This window comes from Ipomoea nil, unplaced genomic scaffold, assembly GCF_001879475.1.
Source record: "Ipomoea nil cultivar Tokyo-kokei standard unplaced genomic scaffold, Asagao_1.1 scaffold1161, whole genome shotgun sequence".
Lineage (NCBI taxonomy): Eukaryota > Viridiplantae > Streptophyta > Magnoliopsida > Solanales > Convolvulaceae > Ipomoea > Ipomoea nil.
This window is the reverse complement of record NW_017617589.1, coordinates 87,167-94,708: the sequence shown is the minus strand read 5'-3', so window position 1 is coordinate 94,708 and position 7,542 is coordinate 87,167. Positions and strand designations below refer to the sequence as shown.

The 7,542-nt window shown below is 48.1% G+C and overlaps 1 pseudogene; it reads right to left on the bottom strand.

Annotated features, from left to right (window-relative positions):
• Positions 1-5,290: 5,290 nt before the first annotated feature.
• Positions 5,291-6,613, bottom strand: LOC109183728 (annotated as a pseudogene).
• Positions 6,614-7,542: the final 929 nt, after the last annotated feature.

The following is a 7,542-nucleotide window of genomic DNA, read 5'->3' as shown; positions in this document are numbered from 1 at the left end:
CAAATGTCTCCGGGCTTGCTTTTTTGGGCAAAAGCACAATAGAGGTGTGAGTAATGGACCTGGTGAACTCCCTACCAAGGAAGTAACTCCTGACCATATTAACCACATCCCCCTTAACAATTTCCCAACAAGATTTATAGAATGCCCCAGAAAACCCGTCAGGGCCTGCGGCACTTACAAAATTCATGGCAAACACAACATTTTTAATCTCCTCCTCCTCAGGGATATCAATAAGCCTAGCATTCTCATCATCAGTAACAAGACGTGGTACACAGTCAAGTTTAGACAAATCAAAGTTACCTGCCTCCGCAGTGAATAGACTTTCAAAAAAGGAGACAGCATGTTGTGCTATCCCCTGTCTATCCTCAATCCATTGTCCTGTGTCATCTTTTACGTTATGAATATAAGGTTTCCTTCTTCGCTCTTTTACCATAGAGTGAAAGAACTTGGAGTTCCTGTCACCCTCCTGAACGGCCACCATGTGAGCCTTCTGTTGCCAATATTATTCTTCGATAGAAATCTGTCTTTGCAGAAGAGCGACGCTCTCCTTATAGTCAATGAGTGCCCTATCATCATATGGATTCTGTTGCAACACCTCTTCCAACGCCTGCACCTTATCTTCCAATTCCTGCAACTTAGAAAAAATATTACCAAAGGTTTCCCTACTCCAAGGAGCAAGGGCCTTCCTTAACCTGGACAGCTTAGTAGCCAAGACATACATTGGAGCACCCCAACAGGCGCTTCCCAACTTTCTCTAACCACACGCTGAAAATCCTCGTGCTTGGTCCACACATTAAGAAAGCTAAAGTGTTTTGGAATAGGTTGGGCAGTTATAACCTCAGAAGTAACAAGTAACGGACAGTGGTCAGACGTGGTCCTAGACAAATGCATAACGGATGTCCTGAATATCGATTCCCACACCGAAGTGTAAAGAAATTGATCCAGGCGCATCCATATGGCAGCGTCCTTACGCCTCCCATTCCACCAAGTGTAAGGGGAGCCGTAGGCCGAAGAGTCAATCAGATCACATGCACTGACACATTCTCGAAAATCAGTGGTCTTCCTATGAGAATAAGGAAGCCCCCCTTTTTTCTCGTCCACATTAAGCAAACAGTTAAAATCCCCCACCACAGACCAAGGGACACCACCAGGGATCCTATTTGAGACTGCGAGTAGCTCATCCCATAAAGGAACCCTTAGGCGATCCCTAGTCTTAGCATACACAAATGAAAGCCGGAAAGCAGAAGGAATAGTAGCATGACCACAAGAGACAGATACCGATTGATCAGAATCAGATTCAAGAGGGGTTTAATTGAGGCAGTTTTAGGGGTTTAATCAGAACCCGGAAAATCCCCCGAGCATGCTCCCCATGTCCAGACCAGGCAATCCCATAGCAGAAACCACCCGCCTGATTGCGCACCACGGCCGCAGCCCCCCCCCCCCCCCCCCCCCCCACTGCCGCTGAAAGAGAGATTAATCTTTAATGCTCCAGCAGCGGGAGGTGACCACCTAAAACGCAGAGGGGTTATGCAGGCCTCCCCTTTATATGTTTCAACCACTTTGTCTAAAATACAGAGTCCCGGGTTATGGCCTACATTAACCTTTTAAGTTGGCAGACCCGTAGAAGCAAAAAGACTAGCAAAGGAAAGAGGCGTACCTGAGCTCATGGCCAATGCCGAGCTACTTACATGGGCCGTATTATCCAAGCATGATGCCACCTTTGGGGTGGCATTCTTAGCGTGCAAAGCAGCAAGCCGTGCCCAAACATTGAACACGGCAGGACCCGAGACATGCACACCATTTTCATTGGTGTCATGTCTCGGGTTTAGGGTGTTATTGGGGGTGTGCAATGAATTTTGCTTGCCCCCAATAACTCCCTCTTGTGTGGTGTACAAAGATGGTGCAGGCATAGCAGTTCGTGTAGCATCCAAACCACCCACACCACCCGTATCCCCAGCTAAGCAACTAGGTGTCGGCACCATGCCCCCAAACTGGCCAAACAGAATCGGAGTATTAGCTCCAACCCCATGGTTTTTAATTGCCATGTTGCCAACACTTAGACTTGTATGTGTGTTTAAGAATTGCCCAGTCCCAACCACTCCAGAACTACCCAAAGCCGAGACTATAGGCGTAGAATGTTTAGTGGACGGAGCAGCTCCCGAACTTGGCAAGATTGGAAAAGATACACAGGGAGATTTAGCTACAAAATCCCCATTTTTGCATTGCATATCTTGCCCTCTAAGTGTAGGATATGTACCCGAAAAAGCATCTTCATGGGACCTATGACCAGCTTTGCCACCAATGGCTAGCCGATTAGGTTCATCACTCCCATGAGCCCTATGATCAGCTTGCCCATCTCGGACATGCCAATTAGGGTGCCTAAGTGATGGCTCTTGTACATCCATCACACTTAGATTAAGATCAAAAGAACAAGGAGCACAAGTCTTACTTGTTGCCGTATGGTTACCCTCCGGCATTGAGGCCTTTATAACACCTTGGATTGCAGCTCCAGCTTCTTGAAGCTCTCGGCCAGCCCCACCAAATTCCATAATATTCAATTGTGCAACTTTTCCCGGAGGCTCAGAGTGCACAATCGTACTATAGACCAAGCTGGATGCATCCTTGCCAATTTGCTTAGTAGCAGAACTGCCAAAGGAGGGGGCATGGCCAAAATTTGGCATGCCATCTTGGCTAACCAAAGGAGCATAAAAAATGGCCATAATAGCTTTTTGACTCTCCTCATGGCCCCAACTTAAACATGGCTGCCCCTTGCTCAAACAATCCCCACTCGAGACCAATTGAGCAGCTGGGGCAACCAATTTCTCATGACATTTGGCCAACACACCAACATTTGAGCACTCCACCCCCTCCTTGCCTTTTAACAGTGGGCAATTCCCACCAAAAAACGAGCATAAATTATGCGAAAGACAAAGAGTGCTAGTTGTGCCCATGAGGCCATTACTTAGGCATGGAAAAGCACTGCCAACACCATCCAATCCTCCGGCACCATCAACTTGAGGGGCTAAAGTCGGGCCTTGAGAAACATGACCTTTCCCCCAAACTGATTTTGTGTGCTCTCTTTTATGGCAAAAGGCCGAGAGACCCCAACATCCAAAGATGTTAGTTGTCTAGATGGCGATGGAGGCTTGCCACCACCACACTGCCTCCCCTGTTTCAAAGCTAAACCCGAAACCTGAGCACCATCTTTTCCAATCCTATGACCAGCACCATTCAATGGATTAAGCCGATTAGGATAATGATGTCTATGACCAGCTTGCTCAATGTGTGCTTGCCAATTAGACACCATAGATGGTGCCTGGCCGGTCTCATATTTTCCATCATGAGCAAAATCCAGAGAAACAAAAGACTTACTTGAGCCATGTTGAGAAGCATGGGTGACCTCATATGGTTTGATGCGAGCTCTTGCTCGCTTCTTGCGACTCACACCGGCACGTCCACCGACAGATTCCGCCATCCCATGGCGGCCAGTGGCTGATGGTCCACCAAGGTCCATAGATCAGGCTGCCATGGAACCACCATTCTACTTCCCCTTCTCCTTAGCCCCCTCCGTCCCCGGCAACACACCGGCATCACGGCCAGCAGCAACAAAAAGCCTCTTCTTTTGTTTAGCCTTCTTCTTAAAGCGATTAACCTTGGGTTGCTGGGTTTTTTTTTTTTTTTTTTTAAGCAAGGATAACTTTATTAAAAGAAAAAAGGCATAAAGCCAATACAAGGTCCAGGAGAGTTAGACCCTACATGGCGTAAACCCCCAAAAAAACAAGTAAATAGAAATTACAAACGAAGGCCCCCGGGGCTGTCCTATGCTAGTCATATAGCTAACACTAGACCATAGGCTAGGATAAAATACTAATAAAAGCTACTAAGTAAAAGGTAGACTGCACAGCTGCTCGAAAAGATGTAAATGCAAATGTAGCTCATCAGCGCCACAGCCCACCATATAACCGTGTAGGTGGATGACAGGAACAACCACCTTGCTTGTCACGCGCCATAGCACCTCCCTGCAAGTTGCACCATAGCGTCCCAGCACTATGATGCAATCTGACCAGGCTGCAACCACAACCGCAACATCTCCTGGGGTGCTACTGACTGCCCTGTTAAAAGCAACAATACACATGCTCCCGGCTAAATATAAAGTTTTTTTTTTTTTTACATACAAAAATATCGGCACACAGGCCTAAGTCAAAGATAACATGACTAATACAGAACGGATCACAGGCCTAAACTTCAGCACACAGGCCAATGTAAAAACAAGGCAGCCAATAGCATCAACCCCCGATCAGCACCAGCAACGAACCAGAACCAACCCTAACGGGATTAGCTACTATGGGCTAGCAGCAAGCCTGGACTACCGCCAACGGATTTGAAAAACCCCTACCCGGCCACCGTTCAGCCAGGGCCAGGGTGCAATTCCTTACCGCTTGCACCAACGTTGAGGCCTGGTCTATCTCAAAAGATGCCAGCAAAGGCGAAACCAAAGAAGCCTATAGACCAGTCAAGTGCCTCGGAGGCCAAAGAAACAAATACCTGCAAAGATAGAAAACAAGATAGAACAGACAAGCATCCTGTTCCCTTGACCCCAACTATTTCAATCTTTTTCATAGGGTGAGTGTATAAGGTATTAACAGGCCGACGCGAACAAACAGCAACCCCCCATATAAGACCCGTCCCCCCCGGAGTCCAGAAGGAACTCGGCTACTATTGGCCAGCAGCAAGCCTGACTAGGTCAACGGATTTGATTAGTACTGCCTGGTGCACCGTTCAGCCCAGACTAGGGTGCCATGTGGTACCGCCAACACCTTACGTTGAGGCTCAGTCCCGACCAGCAGAACCTCATCGCCTCCAAGTCCCGTCCCCCCCGGGGCCCGGAAGGGACTCGGCTACTATTGGCCAGCAGCAAGCCTGACCAGGTCAACGGATTTGATTAGTCCTGCCTGGTGCACCGTTCAGCCCAGACTAGGGTGCCATGTTGTACCGCCAACACCTTACGTTGAGACTCGGTCCCGACAAGCAAGACTTCATAGCCTCCAAGAACACCTCACACACTCTCTGTTTTTAGCTCACCTCAACTCTTTCTTTTCCTTTCTGTATTCCCTCATTTTACCACTCTTTCTCTCTCTCATCTTCTTTTCCCCTCATTTCTTTCATTCCTCATATCTGTTTTTTCTCTTTTTTCATTTTCATTGCTTTCTTCTTCTTTTTTTCTAATAAAATTTTCATTTCTCTTTTTTCATTACAAAAGGTGATACAATTCATCAAAGCAAACCGTAGCTCAAGGCGGGTCATAATCATCAAAAACCACCGATGGGATATCATCATGAACCAACAACGCACGCACCCTCGGTGGTAAGTCTGACAAATTACGAAAAATAAACTCCCCATCCTTGTCCCCAACCCAATCTGCCAATGCAGCCACCGGGAGATTACTCTGCGGCAAACACTGAAGAACAGAAACAGATGCACAGGAACAAAGAAACCGGAGACGTGACACATCAGAGTCAAAGACCCATGGGCTAGGTGTAGTGGGGTCTACATAACCCTTAAGCTCAGGCAGAACAGACTCTAGGACCAGGGACCTAAAACCCTCGGCCAAACACCATTCAAGAGAGCGGTGCATAACCTGGAAAAAGTCCCGAAACCCGTCGTCTGTCGAAATGGCTAGGCCGTAGCAGAGACCGCCCCCCCGATTACGTACCAAGGCAGCAGACCCACCCAACGCCTCAGAATATGAAAAATTGAGCTTTATAGAACCATCGGGAGGGGGATCCCATCTAACAGCGCGAACCACGTGCCGCGGTACTGTGGAATCTATGTAGGACAGAATGACCGGCCAATTAGGTGGAAGGATATGTTCCTACGGCCATCGCCTAAAGAGACATTCTGCCACCCCTTTGGCAACGCCATACACCACTCGAGGTACACTCGGTGACCCTCTGCCATGCAGGCATGTGTTCCTGTGCTTCCATAACTCCCATAGGATAAGATAAGGCAACCTGCAAATAACAAAAGCAACAAGACGGTTATGCGAAACCACTCGCTTCCACCCAGTCAAGAGCGTCCGTAGACCCCAATGACTGAACCGCAAGCCGAGTGATCCCATAAAAAATCCCCATACAGCCCTAGCAGTGTCCGCCGCATAAAAGATGTGATCAATAGTTTCCCTAACAGGGTTATTGCAGCACCAGCATTTGGAAACAATAAGGTGCCCAAATCTAGCCATGGCATCATCAGTGGGCAGGCGACCCCTTAACACACGCCAAGCAAGAAATGACACCTTAAAGGGAAAATGCTTATGCCAACATGCACTCAAAAGAGGATCCGAGTGCACCTGTTCAGGTCTCAATAAAGATTTTGCAGAGGAAAAAGAAAACAGACCCTCCGTAGCCACCCGCCAAATAGGGATGTCAGCTACTCTTTGACCAAGCCGGGACATGTCAGCCTCCAATCCAGGCGGCAGAAGATCATCATACGGTGAAAGGTCCAACTCCCTGTTCTGAATGAAGTCGGACAGTAGTTCACCAGAGTACTCCACCCCCGGGAAGGGGTAAAGGCGCCCCGTGAGTCAGGCGCCAACCTAAGACTGCCTTTACCTCATTCCTGACGCTGAGCATTCACTTCCAAGTGTGTGAATCGGAGCTTTGCACTAGTTTCGCCACCGGGTGAACTCGACTGCAGTACTTAGCAGTCATGAAACTCCCCCAAAGTGAATACATCCTGCGGAAATTCCACCAAAGCTTTACACTAGATGCCCGCACCATCAGGTCAAGATCAAGGAATCCCACTCCACCCTCTTTTTTAGGTAGGGAGAGCGTTTTCCATGAAGCCCAGTTGTAGCGTGCACCTCCCGACTGCCTCCAAAAGAAGGCGGCAAAACACCGCTCCAGGTCCCGAATAACTTGCTTAGGAGGAACACAAGCTGCAAAAAGATGTAAAGGAATAACCTGCAAAACAGAAGTAATTAAAATTGCTTTCCCCCCTTAGATAGCAGCCGACGCTGCCACCCAAGGTATTTGGCCTTTACCTTGTCCACCACAGATGAAAAATAAACACACTTCTTCCTCCCCGCATAAATAGGGCACCCAAGATAGGTGAAGGGGAAGGTTCTATGAATGCATCTAGTGATGTCCCCAATCCTACGAATTACCCGATTCGAGGTGTCCGGATGCATATAAAAAGCACTCTTAGGGAAGCTGACCATCTGGCCAGAAATCCCCTCATAATCCTTTAAAGCACGAATAACTTTGCAGATTGCCCCCTGTCTCCCAGTACTAAAAATAATAACATCGTCAGCGTAAGCTAAGTGATGAATATGGGGAGTACCAGGAGGCTGAGAGAATCTAGGGACAGCCTCGTCCTGATGGACTCGGGCGAGGAAAGTAGAGAGTACCTCTGCTGCAATTATGAAAAGACTAGGGGAAAGTGGGTCTCCTTGCCTCAATCCACGGGACGAGGTAAAGAAACCCTCCTTGACCCCATTGACAATGACAGAGTACCACACATTAGAAACAGCACGATAAACCAAGT